Here is a 19,603-nt window from a genome sequence, read left to right on the forward strand (position 1 = left end):
ATGGGGGACCTTTTCCGCAAAACTCATTGAATGACCTCCAGATTTAAGAAGTTGGCTCTTCCTTGTGATTGGCGAAAAGGGGAAGAAGAAACTTAAATCAAAATGATCTAAACTATTTAGGCGATGGGCCAGAACATTTTAGAAAAGCATTAACAACATAAAAAAACTAGAAACATCCAATTTTAAAGCCCATTCAACAATCTATACATATGAACAAAACCACAATCAAGATACAACCAAGATTCCTTTTAATCATAAAGAAACATACATCATGCATCCACTAGATAACAAGTGCAAAACATAATTTAATCAGCGGAGTATTAGGCATATATCTACAAAGTTATATCAAAATTACAAGAATGCATAGAAAACTATCATAGCATACTAAAAAATAGACATCATAGAGGCCATAGGAACAATTTGATTATCCTTTCTTCAAAAAACAATAACAGTTAAAAGGCTTAATTCCTATATTTTATACTTGATTGTCTCTTTTTCATAAAATTTCTAAACCCCTAAAACAAGGAAAACCCAAGCATAAATAGAACCCTTAGCTCAGCTAACAGTTCACGACATCAGCAACCTTCCAGCAACCCCTTCTGACCAGAAAATCTATCATGGCATCTTGTGGGAACATACCTAGTAAAACCACCTCTGAGATTGTTACTTCCACCTTATCGTGTCGATCTCCATACCTACCCAAATAGAAAAATTTGATGTGAACCTTAGCTTGAGTCATAAACCACCATGGAAGACACGCGACAGCTTTGGGGACATCCAAAAAAGAGCATAGAAATAGAAATAGAACAGACAGCGCAGAGGCACCATGTGTCCCTATCTTTGCACGATGTAGGGTGGGGTCCAAAGGAATGCTCAGTCATCAAAACTCAAGCCACTTGGTAAATCAGCATTCCCCCAAACTTCAAACAGAAAAAGCGAGCCATCTGGAACAATACCAAGATGACATCTGGCTTGCGTGTTCTGTACGTTGAGCATAGCTGGAGAATCAAAAAGAATAGGTGCCACCAGATTAAAAATGTCACCTACTGATGAACCCGAAATAATGTTAACATTTTTTGGTGACTAAAAGGGGGCATTCTGCCTATGGAATGCTAGGACCCAAAATTGTTGGTTCGAAGACTAGACTTCATGTCAGAACAGGGTGGAGAAGATCGAAGACCTACTACAATGGGGACCATTCTTCCTTGGAGGGAAATACTTGTGCTTGTAGATTTTGGTAATGATGATCCAAACAAATTATCTCATCAAATGGTAAGCCTACAGATTCATCATGGACCAGTTTCAAGAACACATAGAGATGGGTGAGGGGATGCAAGAGATGCTTGACTTCTTCTGTTGAAATAGGATTGTTTAGGCACTGTAGGAAGGTCCTATCTTACTGTGAATGCTTGACTTGGTTTAATACTTTCTCAAATCCCAATACAGAACCATCCACAGGGAACGAAGAAGGCATGCCTAATGAAACAAACCTCTCTATGTGTTGCTTGATTTCTGAGACTGAATCTGTAATGGCTCAAGCACCGCTGACATGTGCATAATCACTCTATGTTGGTTGATGAAGACATTGGTCTTCCTGATAAATTGCCGGTGGTCTGCTATTCCTTTCTCCCTCAACTCTTCATCTTGAGCCACATACAACATCAGGATTAAGTCCTGAGCCATGATGAGTTTGGGACCAATGACAAGCATGGAGCTATTGATGAGAGTTCCCACCTTGGTGTAGAGGGATTGCACTTCTCTGATGAATCTCAACATGATTTGTAATGAGGGGCTATACTGCTTAATTCTTTCCCAATGGGAAGCATATAATTCCACCAGGATCAGAGAAAAATCTTGAGAGACCTCTATGGTGGGAGGAATATTTAACAACCATGAGAACTCCTCGTCCTTTGTTGTTATTTCCTATTGCAACTTTCTGCACCTATAATGTTCAAGAACCACTTAATTCTCCAGAACAAGGATTCTGACACTTCCATCCTACATGGTTTGTTGGAGTCAAGATATGAGATCTTGTTCCTATTGCAATAAAACCTCTGCGTCTAGAAATTTCCTCTCGACCTACTCTAGGCTATTATCTTTTCCACGTGACTCTATTTCAAACCTTTCTTTCTTCTTCAAAAGAATGACCTGTGCGTCACTCAGTTGCCTAGCGTACTCTTCTTTTAGATGGATCTCTTTGCATAACTGTGCTTGCATTTGGGTGGCATCTCTAGAAGTTTCCTTTAGCTATTGGATCTCTTGGTCTTTCTCCTATAATTCCTTTAAGGCCACACTTCTTGTTGCCTCCTAGACTTTAAATTGAGAACTCACACTATTAAGGGTGGACTGTAACTTTCCTTTCTTTGAGTTAGCCTACATCAACAATCCCTGCAAGCGATTGATCTTGACATTCCAAGCTTTATCTTCTTTTCTCTATTGAGTCAGAGATTCTTGGAGGTCCACATTCTCCACTTCCATCTTCTGAAGGCAACGAATTTTTTTAATGAAGTCCAAAGACATGGCCTTCGAAGTTTCTTCCATCATTTCAACCTTGTCAGATGTCATGGCATTTAGAAGGTTGACACCAATAACATGCAGAGTGTAATCATTGGGTCTCATTTGGTATTTTGCCTTGTTAACCTTGGGGAACATGGTTGCAAAGAAAATACTATCCTTTTCCTCGCTGAAATGTGTCTGCAAGTGCAGACGGGCTGGCCTGGCACCATCTTTTTCTTTTCATTTACCAGTCTTGCCAATACAGGCGGTCTTGGAATAAGTGACTTGTTGTTAGTAATTATCTAGGTTGGCAATTGCTTGGCCTACAAATGTTGTGCCAGGGGGGATTATAAAGGGGAATTGGGAAATAGGACCACCAAAAGCGGTCTGAATAGGGTGTGCAAGCATGGTTTGAGAAAAAAATGGGACAAAGGGAGAGGCTCTTGAGGGAAATGGATCAGTGGATGCTACTCCAACATTTGGGGGAGGAGTGGACTCTCCAAAACCAAGCCTATGTGAGATGGTAGTTGCTTCAGGCATCTGTAAGGAAAATGCTATGGGAATAAAAATAGGGGTAGGGAATGGAATGGAGACCTACGAAAATGCTTCTTGAGGGTCAATCGGGGTCCCAACGGGTGCTAATGTAAGGGTAGTGGGAATCTGGGTCTGCATTGCAACAAGATGGGTAGTAGTAGAAGAAACAACTTGAGCAGAAGGAAAAGCCAAAGAAGGGCGTGCTTGAACTGTGGAAGTCACCAGCTACTAGGGAACTAAGGGAACCTCTGGGGCTTAAGGAGTTGAACCTTTCTTTGCTGAATCTAGATTTTACTTCTTACAGGAAGGAGGGTTGGATGCCTGTTTCTCAACTTGTCTCTTACCTGCCTGGGAACGAGGTCTACGAGAAGAACTGGTACGAGGAAGAAGAATATGAGGGTCATTATCTTGCTCTTTGATACTTATAACCTCTACCTCCTACTATTGGGCCACCTCAAGGGATGAGTACCCACGTGGGGAGCTATCACCTGTCTCTTCATCAGATTTGTTGTACTAGTGCCATTCTAGCTCAAAACATTCATCCAAAGGGAAATTCTTGATGTTACCCCTAGGCTGACTCACTTCCTATCGATAGATCCAAAAATTCTCCCTCTTCTTTCTAGGCCAGGAATCTAAAGTCATGGCTTCTCGCATTGCCCGGGGAATGGGCTTCATGAGGTTATACTTTTGCGTGACTGAATAGAAGCTCAACCACGGGGGTCTCTTTAGTACGAGAAAATTGCTGAGACCCACATAAAGATTTGGGTCATCCACCTATGGATTTGTGTGTCCTTCCCATGAGCTTCGTAGTTCATGCTTTACTACATTCTTTCTTCTACTAAGAAACCCATCTGGGTTATAACTCAAAGAATCGTCAATCACCACCAAGACAAGTTGCACGAGCTTGGATGTTAGGATGTCCTCTGTAATGTTTCTCCAGACCAGGGTGATGGGGCCAATTGCCTTGCAGTATTCAATGATGGAAGTGTCATGCTTCCCTGTCCCAATGGCCCTTTCGATTCTTACCAACTGTCACACAATTTCAAGGGTGAGGGTCCTTTTTGTGACATAGGTAGGTAGGCAAAAGGGTTCTTCTGAGAAACCATGCACTCAAATAAAAGAAAAAATGCTACCTAAGAACCAGTCGTAGGGAGGGCATTCATTGTACATCAAGTTCATTTGAACTTGACAGAAATGGGCAAGTGGTTCATTAGGGATTGAACTAAATTCCCTAAGGATGGGAGTTAAGAAACAATCTCAAAACTGATAGGCATCGTAAGAAGCTAATAAAATGGGTGTCCAAGCTAACACCAACATCTTGTTCCCCTACTCATTCCAGATAGCCAATTGCATGTATTGGCTAAAGAAGACCTCATTTTGGTGTAGGAGAAGATGGAAAAGGACCAAGGTGAATTTGAAGCAATGCAACTATTGAAACTCTAATAGTTGTTTTATCATTTCTCTAGCTAAGAAGATAGAGAAGTCAAAATGGAAAGACCCCTTCTACTTCCAACATTTGAAAAGGAAACCCATCATAGCAGCTATGATTTCTTGGTCATTTTCATTACCGCATAGCCATGCAAGAGTGGATGAGATATCCTTGAGGTCATCATACCTCAACTCATTGTAAGATAGAGGGATCCTTGGGAGTCTGGAAGACAAACTTTGATTGAGGACACTATGGCAAAAAGAGACGACATCCCTTCTAGTGTTCTGAAATCTTCCATGGCAGCTTTAGAGAACACCTTTGTCCCCTCAAAAATAGGACAACACATCATATCCCTTATGGCTTCTAGAGAGATCACTAATTTAAAGAAAGAGCCACTAATTGAGCAAGAAACAAGGTCGAACCCGTTGGAACACACAGCCACAAACTTTGGACAGTAAGGAAGCATAGGGACCACAAATTGAGGGGCACCAATCTTCTAGAAATGAGCTTCCATGGATTGTGGTTCCACTATGTGATGAATCATTATACTGCATGCAGCCTCTCTGAGGTTTTGGGCTGCTTATGCAGCTCGGGCTCGACAACATTCTCAAAAGAATCTATTACTACAGACATGTTGGGGGTAACCGTCTTGGACCTGGCCTTAGTTCTCAGATATTCTAACTTGGGCAGAATAGCATGGGAAGAATAAGAGAGATTGCCAAAAACATCTACCCACAATCCTCCATGACCACCACGTCAGGAAGTAGCTTATGCTTTCATTTTCTATAAGAGAAACTTTCTTTGTCGATCTTTCAAAATTTTTGGGTACTTAGGTTGCAAAAAGAGTAATAAGATGAATATCTGGTGACCTCCTTCCTTTAATGCACTACATGCCTAGATTTTCATGAAAGGAGATGCTTAATGATGAGCATCCATTTGCACATATGTCAATTCATTTTGCAGTCACAATTAACCCTGAAGAGGAAGAGTGCCACCATCCATGATTTCCAAGAGAAAACTTATTCAGCCTATCATTAATCGAACCCACTTGAGATGATTTACTTGTTTGGACGGATCCCCCCTTTAATGAAGAATATCAGTACCCAACAGGGTTCACACAAGTTAAGACATTTCTATGGGAGTTATGATTTAAAACGCGATGTACCTACACATGTGTCTATTTGCATCACCTCTTTCTTCAAGGTACTGGGCAGGACATTTGCCAACTCTGAATCAGACCTCGCCTACTTGTGTGAATTGATGAGGAATGATAGGATCATTGGAATTCAGGAGCACTGGAATATGTACCACTTGTCACCTTAAGCTAAGAATTTGTTAAAAATATGCCTTTTCAGACATTCCTTTACACAGTATCAGCTTCAACGATGAAGCCTTTTCAGGAAATGGATACTCCTGTTAGACTCATCAGTAGTAAGGCTCAAGTTGCTTTCCTCAGAAATATTTCTGACCAAAGGTTGTAGATGATGAGAAGGTGGAAGAATCCCTAATTATTGCTACTATCAAATGGGTGCTTGGTGAGGATTTTATAGATAACATGGACCAATACCGTGTAAACACAGACATTTGTTTGCATTTTGTGGCTTCATTGCTGGATTCCAGAATGGTTGGGCTATTGACCTCAAAGATCACCAAGGTAATCTTCTCCCAAAATTATTTGGAGGGGGTTGGAGGATTTTGTGGCATACCACATCCCTTTCAGACGCCTTCCTCTAGTGTGGGATTTAAGGCACCTCATTACTTCCAGTGAGGAGGTGACCTAGCACTTGCTTATCGATGGTCTGAGGACAATGACATTGGCATCCCATCTTTTTTGAGTGGAGCTCACTACTGATTTTATCCTCTGAGTTCATATGATAGTTCTTGTTTTGGATGGCACCGAGTGGTACACCGACTTGAGGGACTACATATTTCCATGGATTTTGATGCCGCACATCCAACCAAATCTGGTTGTTATTTCCATAGCCGAGGCACTTGGTGGTGCTTCTGACCATGAGTGGGTAGAGGGAAAGGATAATGTAGATGATAGTGGGGACCCTAATTTCTAGATGGAGAGGATCCTTGAGGAAATGACAGCTTGTCTTTGAGGGCTTCATCTTGCTTCTTTTTATAAAAATTAGCCTAGAGGCCTGCCCATGAATTGTAAAACCTACCCATAATATAATGATTTTCTTTTTACTTAATTATGGCGTATCTTGTGATTTCACTTTGCCTACTTGAGAATGTGATGGGAAATAATTAAATAAATAAGGCACATAAAAGCACTATTTACATTATATACATTTAGAGAAAAATTGCTAATGAAAATGCTTAAGGTGGAACCCGTTGACTGGGATCCTGAGAGAGTCCCCTTGCATATCTTCAAGGTCAAACAAATTCAAACCTTTTCAACCTAAGATGTGGAAGGGTCCCTCCCATAACCCATCAAACTTGGCATGTTGACCAGGTTTGGTCACTCTTTCATTATACTTCAAAACAAGGTCGCCTTGTTTGAATTCTGGGTCAGAACTCTTTTTACTATCGAACCACCTCTTGATGGTTTGATGACGGTTCTGGAGACATGCAAATGATGCTTCCCTCACCTCTTCTAATTCCATAATCTCCACCAACCTTGCATCTATGCGACCATTCTCTACTACTTCGATAGACTTAAGTAACTGCAAGGCTAGGATTTCTGAAGAAACAAAAAATAGTGTGTCTTTACCGTAGCCCAACTTATATGGGAGTTCTTTAGGAACTTCTTGGGCATTATCTGGTTGCCCCATAATGTGCTTCTCAAGTGGTGATGCCACTCCCTCTTGTACTCCAAGCCTATCCTTTTAATGAGTCTGATGAGATTCTTATTAGTGGACTCGGCGAGTCGATTTACTCGAGGATAGTAGTTTGAGGAGTTTTTTAGGTAAATACCTTTGCTGAGGGAAAATTGGGTGATTCACAAACCTATGAATGCACATGCATTATTTAATATTATGGTCTTTGGAGGACCATATCGGTACACCAAATCCTCCAGGAACATCAACACCTCAGTCTTTGATGAATTATTTAGGGGAACAACTTCAGACCATCTAGTGAAGTAGTCGGTAGCAATTAAGATCCACTTATGTATAGTTGAGCTTGGGGAATTGATCATCCCTATGAAATCAAGTCCCCATTGAGCAAAGGGTTCCTCCACCATTATAGGTCTGAGCGACATCACCACTTTTCTACACCTACCACTGTAATACTAGCATTCTTTGCACTCCCTCACCAAGGTGTGCACGTCTTTGAACATAGAGGTCCATAAATATCTAGCACGAGTGAACTTGATGATGGTTGTTTGTGTGGAAAAGTGACCTCCTGATGAACCATAGTGACATTCATGTAAAATCTTGTCAGCCTGGCATTGGCTCACGCAGAGGAGTAGGATTCCATCGAAATTTCTTTTGAAAAGTACGTCATCCACCAAGAGGAAACCACTGTTATAAAGTCTATAGAATCTCTTCTTTTCAAGGGGGATGCCTTCAGGAAAACTTTCCATCTTCATGAAATGTTTTCGGGCCTCCATCCAACATGTCTCTAATGGTTCAAAGGTAATCATCACAACTTATTCTGTAGCCATCTCGGTTTCTCAGATCTTGAACTCTTGGGCTATGTATTCGCACAAACCTTTGCCATAGATTATTTTGGTGGGCCTAAAATCTGATGAATAATGATGAACAGTAAATTCTCAATAGATACTAAGAGGGGGGGGGGTGAATCAATATAGGCAAAAACTTTCTCTAACAACTTAAACTACAAAGATTGCACTAACTGGTAAACAACATCACTGATCTAAACCAAGGCACTACTAGTAAAACATAGTGAGACTGTGAAAGACATAAATCGGTAACACGTAGATCTTCACAAAACCTACTATCTCATTTCCACTTCACCCATATGCCTAAATAAGTAATACATAAGAAATATAATGACCACTGGATCAATATGCATTACCGCTTGACGGAAAACACTAAAACATCGCATGAAAAAGCATTACACATAACACACTAATTTTTCACATGGAAACCCAATTGGGAAAAACCACGGTGGGGATGAATACCCACAAGTTGTTCTTGAACTCCTCTAAAGTCCTCTCTGTTTAGAGCCTGGTCTAGTTAAAGACTTTAAAACATGTTCTACTAGGAACCAATCTTGCTAAGGATCACCTGGTTAAGGGATGGCTAAATACCTGGTTAAAGGTTAGAACCCTATTAAAGGTTACCTCGCAAGAGGATTTGAAGAACTCAATTATTTTTAGTCACCTTGTTAAAGGATTTACAAAAAGCTTGTTAAAGTTACCCAGTAAAGGGATTTTCCAACTGCTAAAATGGTTAGAAATCAATAGGTAATATAGTGATCTAATAATGACACTTAATGCCAAGGCAGATCCACTTTAGTTCCTTTACATCTACAATCACACTCTGCACATCTCTACTCACTACACCGGTCTGGAAAGAATCAAGTATCTCTTCACTTGGATACACACATAACATTTGCCAACAACTACACAATGCAAATCATCATCCACCTTATAGACAACAATTAGGTCGGTAGCCAAAACCTGAAACCCTAAGCATCTAGGTTATCAATATAGTCGGTCCAATCCTAACCATTCAATCACATTACATAGGATAAAACAATCTTGAAAAAATCTCAAGACATTCTCCATCATCTGTTCTCCACCACTTCTAGAAGTTGATAACCCATCACATGCTCTCCACCATTTACTGAGATTTTGCACATTCTCGAGGTAGATAGAATCAATCTTCTTCATGCAAGATCCTCAAGGAAATTCTTCATGCACACAAGGCTAACATGGCAACACAATATGATCTTCATTCTAATGCTAACTCATCACAAGATGTCATTGGTCAAATCGCATAGACTTGAAATGCATCAATCGGGAACCCTGAAACTGAGACTACCAATCGGTAGTCATATCAAATGAAACCCCATTACAAACTTTGCGTATACTAGTTCACATAATCATATCGGTTCACTTCATACCATCATACCGCTTCTCTTGCCAGTTTGCTTTCTTCTATATACTGGTTCAAACTTCAACATATTGGCATCAATGACAACATACAATATCATCATGTCATCCAATTCTACACATATGCCAACAATCTCCCCCTTTGGCATTGATGACAATATACAAAGATATCTCTCTGCTTCACATCTTCTCCCAATCTCTTCCATATTATGTGTAGCCAATACCATAGATATCTTCTTTGCTTCACATCTTCTCCCCCTTTGACAACAATGCCAAAGTGGAGGCACAAACATCCATGTTCCACTATGATTCTCCCCTAAGGAGTAACGTCCTTCAACACACCAATCCTAAAAAGATTTGACAATGCCATACCTAACTGATGTGGAGAACATACCTTTAGTTCACCTCTTGAAGGGGAAACACCCCTAATTCACTTCTTAAATAGGTAAATGTAGCCTTTGGTAGAGGCTTGGTGAAAATATCTGCTAACTACTCTTTACTAGAAACATGTTCCAATACAACATCTTTATTCTTAAATTTCTCCCTCAAGAAATGATACTTGAGCTCGAAGTGCTTGGTTCTAGCATGCAAAACTAGATTTTTGGAAATATTAATTAGACTTGTGATGTCACAAAATATACTCACCAGTTTAGATACAGGGACTTTGAAACCACTTAATACATGCTTCATCCAAATTGTCTGAGTGCAGTTCATAAATGCTGCTACATATTCTGATTCTGCTATAGACAGAGAAATACAACTCTACTTCTTACTCATCCATGAGACTAGTCTACCACCAAGAAAGAATGCACCACCGATTGTGCTCTTTCGGTTGTCCACATTACTAGCCCAATCGACATCTGTAAACACTTAGAGATTGAAGTCATTACTATATGGATACCACAATCCATAATTTATAGTTCCCTTCAGATATCTAAGAATCTGCTTGACTGCTACCAAGTGTGATTCTCTTGGACTTTTCTGAAAACATGCAACAATGCCCACTGCATGTGCAATGTTTAGTCTGTTGTGTACTACATAGTGCAACTTACCAATCATTGATTGGTATTCCTTCTCATTCACCAATGTAGAGTCACCTTCTTTTGACAATTTACAACTGGTCATCATCGGTGTACCAACCAGTTTGTTGTCTTCCATGCCAAAGGTCTTCAACACCTCTTTGACATACTTTGACTAAGTGAGTAAGATACCATCTTTTATTTGTTGAATCTATAGTCCAATGAAGAACTTAATCTCTCCAATTAGTGACATCTCAAATTCCTTCTTCATCACATCTACAAATGCATGACTCATCTTGTCATCTCCACCAAAAAATATGTCATCAACAAACACTTCACAGATTAGAATCTGATCTCCTTTTGACTTTAGATAGATATTGCTATCTTCACTTGTTCTTTCAAATCCAATCTTCACAAGATGTGAGTGTAAATGTTCATACCATGCTCTAGGTGCTTGCTTCAATCCATACAAGGCTTTATGTAGCCTACACACCATATTATTGTCTTCTAATAGGGAAAACCCATCTGGTTGCTCTATATATACTTCCTCTTCAAGTATTCCATTCAGCAATGTAGATTTCACATCCATCTAATACACTTTGAATCCTTTGAAGGTTGAATATGCAAGAAGCATTCCAATCTAGCTACTGGAGCAAAGGTTTCTCCATAGTCTTCTCCTTCTTCTTGAGCATATCCCTTGCATACCAATCTTGCTTTGTTTCTTACCATTGTCCCATCTTCATTCAGCTTGTTTCTAAAAACACTTTTAGTGCCAAAAACATTTTTATGCTCCGGTCTGGGTACCAAAGACCATTTACCATTCTTTTCTATCTGATCAAGTTCCTCTTCCATAGCCTTAATCCATTCTTCATCTTTGTGTGCTTCTTTAAATTTTTTGGGCTCAAATTCAAAGATCATGCAAGAATTTTCTCTGACCTTTCTTCTTGTAAGAATTCCTGCATCCTTATCTCCTATGATCTTCTTTGGATCATGATGTAGCTTTACATACCTAGAAATGTTCTTGGCTGATTCTTCTTGCTTTTCCTCTTCATCCTCATCTTTATCTTCATCTAGATCAGCATCTACTAGTGTAGGAGCACTATTACTTGGTTGTTTTGCAACCGGTTCATCTACCACTTGCTCACTATTAGTTTCCTCAGGTTTCTCAGAGGTTTCATCAACTCTAACATTGATAATTTCAACAATTCTCTGAGTCCTATTATTAAAACAATTGAGAGCTTTTCTCTTGGTTGAATACCCTAGGAATATTCCCTCATCACATTTTGCATCAAACTTGCTTTGGTGTTCACTTCTCTTGATATAACATTTGCTACCAAACACTCTAAAGTATCTTGCTATAGGAGTCTTACCAGTCCAATACTCACAAGGAGTTTTATCCTTACCTTTCTTGATGAGTACCCAGTTCATAGTGTAGACTACAAGGCTTACCGCTTCTCTCCAAAAATTGTGAGCAACCTTCCCTTGAATCAGCATCATTTTGGCTGATTCAACTAGAGTTTGGTTGTTCCTTTCTTCTAGACCATTCTGTTGTGAATTCTGGGGGGCAGACAGTTGCCTCTTGATGTCATTCTCTTCACAGTACTTATTGAATTCTCTAGAGGTGAACTCACCTCCTTAGTCGATTCTAAGGCATTTGATCCTCTTACTGCTTTCCTTTTCAACTAGTGCTCTAAAGGCTTTGAACTTTCCAAAAGCTTCAGACTTGTCTTTTAAGAATGTGACCCACATCATTCTTGAGCAATCATCAATAAGAATCATAAAGTACCTATCTCCTTGAACACTCCTAGTTTTCATAGGACCACACAAATTAGTATGCACAAGATCAAGTAAATTATCTACTATGAAAGATTTACCTTTGAAGGTTGAAGAAGACATTTTCCCCAATTGACATTCTCTGTATAAAGGATTCTCCAGTTTGTTCAACATAGACAATCCTCTGACTGCCTTGATCTTACTGGCCTTCACAATATTATTAAAATTTACATGGCAGAGTCTCCTATGCCATATGCAACTGTCATCAAACTTAGCCATTAGACATTAACTGATATTTGTATTCAAGTGAAATAAGTTACCTTTGGTCTACATACCAGTGGCCATTAGTTCACCACTCTTTCCTTTTATTTTGCATACTCCATCTTTGAATTCCAGAGTGAGCCCTTTATCATTCAGTTGAGCAACACTCAAAAGGTTATGCCTGAGACCTTCTACCCAATACACATTATCAACACTCCTTTTTCCATTTAGAGAGATGGGCCCTTTTCCTTTTACCATACATGGTGCATCATTACCAAATTGGACTACACCTCCATCATACTCTTCCAGAGACAGAAACTTTCTCTGATCACCAATCATGTGGTGAGAACAACCACTATCAATAATCCACTCATTAGAATTATCAAAGTGAGAGACAAGAGCCTTCTTGTCTGACACATCTTCTTTAACTACTACAAACACTATGTCTTTGCTTTCTTCATCTTTTGATTCATCATTAGTGACACCTTCATCAACTACAACAAGACAGTTTCTCCTATTTCCTCCTTTGAACTTTTTAAACTTCTTCGGTTTGTCCTTACTATCACTATTAAGATAGTTGATAGAAATGTGTCCTATCCCATTGCAAGAAAAGCATTTCAAAGGGAGCTACCTCTATATTTTCCAGTTCTCTTAGAAATTTTCTTGGCAAGAAGAGCTTCAAATTCCATTAGGATCTCCTCATCATCCATATCTCTCCTTTGTCTAGGTTCACAACTGGTACTAACCTCTTTTCCCTTTCTAGATAGTGTAGCAAATGCTCTAAAGGCTTAATCAATCTTCTGAACACTGCCATCATAACTATTTATCTCATATGTAGTCAACTTAGCAATGATGGAATCTAGGGACACCTTTGTCTTGTCAATAGATCTCAACTCCTGAATACCAGCAACCCTTATTGCATAGACCAGTAATAAGGTTCTCAAAACTTTGCTAACAACGGTGGAATAATCCATTGTACCTCCTGCTCTCTTGATGTCTACAACAACAGTTTTAATCCTTATCCCATATTGTTGAATGGTCTCTCCTTCAACCATCTGATGTCTTCAAACTTTCCTCTAAGGATTTCTTCCTTAGCTTTATTCACATGCTCATTACCACCATAGATAGACTCCAGAGTATCCCATACATCTTTGGGATTGTCTTTATCCAAAACATCTATAAACTCAACAGTAGATAGACTGCTAATAAGAGCTTCCATGACTTGCCCATTCTCCTAAATTTCTCTTCTTTGATCATCAGTGAGAGTACCAGTAGGGACAACATAAGTATTCTCAACATAGTTCTAGTATTGAGCACCCATGTGTTTAATGTATATCTTCATTCTATCCTTCCATATCTTAAAGTTATCTCTGTTGAACTTAGGACCTTCTCTCTTCATCATTAGAATATGATCTTTTCCACAAGCGGTTAAGCTTATAGCACAAAGGACCTGGAGGACACTCTGATACCAATTGATGAATACTGATGAACAGTAAATGCTCAATAGATACTGAGAGGGGGGGGTGAATCAGTATAGGCAAAAAAATTCTCTAACAACTTAAATTGCAAAGGCTGCACTAACTGGTAAACAACATCACTGATCTAAATCAGGGCACTATCGGCAAAACACAGTGAGACTGTGAAAGACATAAACCGGTAACATTTAGATCTTCACAAAAGCATCTCATTTCAACTTCACCCATATTATTAAACAAGTAATACATTAGAAATATAATGACCATAAGATCAGCATGCATTACCGCTTGACAGAAAACACTAAAGCATCACATGAAAAAGCATCACACATAACACATTGATTTTTCATGTGGAAACCCAACTAGGAAAAACCATAGTGGGATGAATACCCACAAGTTGTTCTTGAACTCTTCTGAAGTCTACTCTATTAGGAGCTTAGTCTAGTTAAAGACTTTACAATAGGTTTTGGTAGGAACCGATCCTACTAGGGATCAACCGGTTAAGGGATGGCTAAATACCCGGTTAAATGTTAGAACCCTATTAAAGGTTACCTCGCAAGAGGATTTGAAGAACTCAATGATTTTGAGTCACCCTGTTAAAGGATTTACATAAAGCCTGTTAAAGCTACCCGGTAAAGGGATTTTCCAACTACTAAAATGGTTAGAAGTCAACAAGTAATAGACTCATCTAATAACAACACTTAATGCCAAGGCAGATCCACTTTAGTTCCTTGACATCTGCAATCACACTCTGCAAATCTCTACTCACTACACCGGTCTAGAAAGAATCAAGTATCTCTTCACTTGGATACACACATGACATTTGGAAACAACTTCACAATGCAAATCATCATTGACCTTTTGGACAACAATTAGGTCGGTAGCCAAAACCTAAAACCCTAAGCATCTAGGTTATCAATATAGTCGGTCCAATCCTGACTGTTCAATCACATTACATAGGATAAAACAATTTTGAACAAATCTCAAGATATTCTCCATCATCCGTTCTCCACCACTTCTGGAAGTTGATAACTCATCACGCGCTCTCCATCGTTTACTAAGATTTTGCACATTCCCGAGGTAGATAGAATCAATCTTCTTCATGCAAGATCCTCAAGGATTTTCTTCATGCACACAAGGCTGACGTGGAAACATGATCTGATCTTCATTCCAATGCTAACTCATCACAAGATGTCGTTGATTGAATCACACAGACTTGAAATGCATCAACTGGGAACCCTGAAGCTAAGACTACCAACCAGTAGTCATATTAAATGAAACCCTAATACAAACTTTACATATACCAGTTTACATAATCATATCAGTTCACTTCATACCATCATACTGGTTCTCTTTCCAGATTGCTTTCTTAAATATACCGGTTCATACTTTAGCATATTGGCATCAATGACAACATACAATATCATCATGTCTTCCAATTTTTCACATATGCCAACAACATCAATGTCATACTCTAGGATTTTGGTAATCCAGTTCACCCTCTTCTTAGTGACTTTGCCTTCCATGATATATTCTTTGACTGAAGGATGAGCAACATATATGGTAGTCTTATTGCAGGCGATGAAGTGCCTAAATTTTTTTAGACCCTTAACTATGGCCAAAGATTTTTTTTAAACAAAATTATACTTAGCCTCATATTCTTTTAGATTTTTTGAATGGAAGGCTGTAGGGTGTTCACTCCTTTTTTCTACATCTTTTTGGGTCAAAACCACAACAATGCTATAGTGGCTAGAGAAAACATACATTATGAATCCCTTAGACATATTCATGTTGGATAACACGGGGACTGAGTAGATAGCATCTTTGATTTTCTCGAAAGCCTCTTTAGCTTTGAGAGTCCATTTGAAATGCATTTCCTTCTTGAGCATTAGGGTGATAGGCCTTACCATTCCTACAAAATCAGAAATAAAGCAACTAACGAAGTTAACCTTACCTAGGAAAGATTGGACCCTCTTTTTATTGATAGAAAGGGGAATCTCTTTTATTGCCTTCACTCGATCAAGTTTGATAGAGACTCCTTCCTTTGACACTACGTGCCCTAGTAATTTTCCCTGAGGGACTCCAAAGATACTATTTTGGGGGTTCAAAGAGATCCCAAATTCTAGACAATTTTGGAACACTAGCTCGAGATGATCGAAATGATCTTCTCTGTGCTTTGAAAACATTGTTAAGTCATCCAAATATATAAGGATGGTTTTGTTGATAAGCTCCTTAAAGGCCAGGTCCATGGCTATTTGAAAAGTTGCATCGACATTCGACAACCCAAACGACATTTTTTGATAGGCAAATTTTCCCAATTTGGTTGTGAAGGTTGTCTTATGTTGATCCTTTGGCTTCACCAAGACTTGATTATAACTCAAGAAACCATCTAACATTGAGAACATTTCTGACCCTGACACTTGGTTTCAGTCTCTGAAGTCCATGCAAAGACGAATGTCTCCAATCTTTTTCTTGACTGGCACCAAGCTGGATACCCATGTGTTGTGCTTTATGGGGTAGATGATTCTGGATTCTATCAACTTTTTCAACTTTTGGGCCATAAGGGACTCAACCTTTGGATTTACCGGTCTCTACTTCTGTTGGACCACCTTGGCTTCATCGGTAAGCTCGATGGTGTGCTAAATGATGTTGGGATTGTAACCTTTCAAATCTTCATAGGACCATGCCAGTACACCGCATATTCATCATAATATTAGGCCAATCTCTTTCGGTCCTCTGGAGGAGCCTCCTACCAGCATTTTGATATAGTCTCCTTTATCAACTGTAAGCTTTCCCTTATCATTTTTGGCATCATCATGGTCAAACAAATTTTCCAGGGTGATCAACCTATTAGGGAGCTTGTTGTATTTTAGCTAGATGATTTGATCCCTGTAAGCCTCTTTCACCTTAGGTTGTAGTTGATCAAGAAACTCCCCTGAGTTTTGATTGAATAGGGTGATCTGCTCATCACTTTTGAAGACTTGCCAGAGGGTGAAATTATCGAGAATAGCTGGTCGAACAACCACATAGACCATCTGGGAGTTGGTGAGCAGGTCCATAATAGAGTTAAATTACGATCCAATTGTATCCATCTGATCAACAACAACATTTTTTTTTCGAGGACCTCTCTAGATATTGAAAGCATCGAAGCTTTTGATCAAATCCCATGTTCTATGACAAGAGGATCTCATACGAACATGCTTGGCGGTAGAGACTCCTCAAACCTAGTGCACCAATATCTCAAAATCACCTAGAACTTTCAATTTCTTAATACCCATCCTCTCCGCCAAGCTCAAACCCTAGATCAGTCCTTCATACTCTGCTTCATTGTTTGAGCATGCAAACTATAGACAAAAAAGACTTCAAGATCTGTTCACCTGAAGGTGAAGTGAGGAAAACCTCAACCCCTAAACTTGCTTTTCATCTTGCACCATCAAAGTGTAGGGTCCAGAGTGTAGAAGACAACTCTTCTTTAGAAAATGGTTCCTTGGTAAGTTTTGGGATGACACGGTTTTTGTCAAAAATGCAGTAAGTACCTATACCAGTGGCATGGTAGTTAGAGTATGGATCAGAATCTATGAATTCAATTAGGGAAATCTCGTAAATGGGTGAAATATCCCCAATCACTTATTCATCCTCTAGGAGCTCTACGGTTTTCCTCTCTTCATTTGACATGGAGGTATGAGTGGGTTCAAAATTGAGCATGGCCTGATCTGCTACCTGTTCACCATGAAGGGGCTCTAAAAGGATTTTGAGTTTGGCACTGCACTGAGTGCAAAGGATGAGGTGGGACAAGTAACCTCCTATTTTGGTAGTAAAATCTAGGGAAAGGAAGAGCCCAAAAACAAGCGACATGTTGATGACTACCACTTCTTGGGGCACGGTAACACTAGGACATGCGAACAATATCAGCGGAAGGTTCTTGATAAGACCCATGGTCTAGAATTTATTTCCATGTAACTACATAACACCTCTATTTAAAGGCTTGTATTTGATATTCAAAATCTCATCAATTCGCTTAGGCATGACAGTAGTGCTAGCACCAGAATCTATCATAGAATTATGCAAAAGTTTATCCCTAACTATGAGGGTCAGATAGAAGGGATTTGGTTTATTCTTACCTTTCGTTTGAGACTTAGGAAATGTGGCTTCATTAGTTAGCATGGTTGGAAATCATGATCTATTTGTAGAGGGCTGAAACCTTTCTTCATTGATCTATGGAGCTTTGGCGGCATTTCCACTTGCATTTTTCTTGGTCTCGGAAAAGGCATCTTTCAATCAATTCTTTTGCTCTGGGATACTAAGGAGATCCCACAAAGAGACATTGGTTGGAGCTTTCTTCAGTTGTTCCACCACATCTAGTATTGTCAACACTGACACCTTTGGCTCTCTTGGTTTATAGGGGATAAACTCCTTTCTTGGGTATGTAGAATCAATGATGGGTTGTTCAGGAGCTTTATCTGTGGCTATTCTACCCGATATGTTTATATTCTCTCTAGTGAAGCATATTTTTGAGCAGAGGTTGTAATCTGATTGCACGAGGGGGGGCCCTCCTTTGAGGTAGTTTCACCATTGGTGAGCACAACATCTTTGTCCTCCATCCAAGAGAATAGTGCATGGTCCAGAGCTATCTCCGCTTCTTTTTGTATCGACATACCCTGCATTTGGGCAATGAGAGATGCATAAACTAACTCATATGGTACCATGCTTAGGCTTTGTTGTTATGCAATTCTTTGCTATAAATTACCTCTCAGACAATTTCTTGGAGTGTGAGCATTATTGCATGGAAAAAACGAAGAATTCACATCATCCGCTAGATTATTTTTCCCCACTATCAACTCCTTATCGGTGCTGGGGTAAACGGTTTGCAAAGGATTAGGGATCGGGACTATTTGACCATTTGGCTAGGTGAATTTATAAGCACGGTTGTTTGCATACTGGTTTTGCCGATATGTGGGCCTATTCCCTTGGAAATTTTGTTGAAAAGGAGCTCTAGCGGGTGGGATTGGGGACCTTTTCATATTGATGATCTTGTTTGAGAAGGTTCTCAACAAATTCTTCATGTCCTTAACCTCCGTAGCCAAAGATGATTATGGGGGGGCATATGCTTGTTGGGGACCAGGGTACATATACATGGATTGAGGAGCAGATGTGTTGGGTACGGCCTCTTCAAAGGCTTGATTAGATAGCTCAGGAAACACTGGCATGAGGGGGCATGGCACAAGCTTCCTTGCATCGACCAGATTATTTTCTCCTTGGACCGCTATTTTGAACGCTTGCGGGAGGGTATTACCTCCTAGAGATTGGATCATTACTAATATGTCAGAATTAAAAGATTTCAAATAAAAGATGAACAACATATCCATAGGAGGGCGGGTGGACAAAGGTATTCTTTTCCAAGTCTAGAATCTTAAGTTGAATTTTGGCATTGCTTCCTGAGGGGCCCTCTTTATCATAATCAACTGGTGCATCAAAGATGATCTATCGGCCTTGACTGAGAATCTTTGAAAGAAACGGCTACCCAACTGTTCCCAATCCACTATAGTATTTGGACCTAGGGATCTATACCAATCTAGAGCTCTTC

Source organism: Cryptomeria japonica, chromosome 8 (assembly GCF_030272615.1).
Source record: "Cryptomeria japonica chromosome 8, Sugi_1.0, whole genome shotgun sequence".
NCBI classification, from domain to species: Eukaryota; Viridiplantae; Streptophyta; class Pinopsida; order Cupressales; family Cupressaceae; genus Cryptomeria; species Cryptomeria japonica.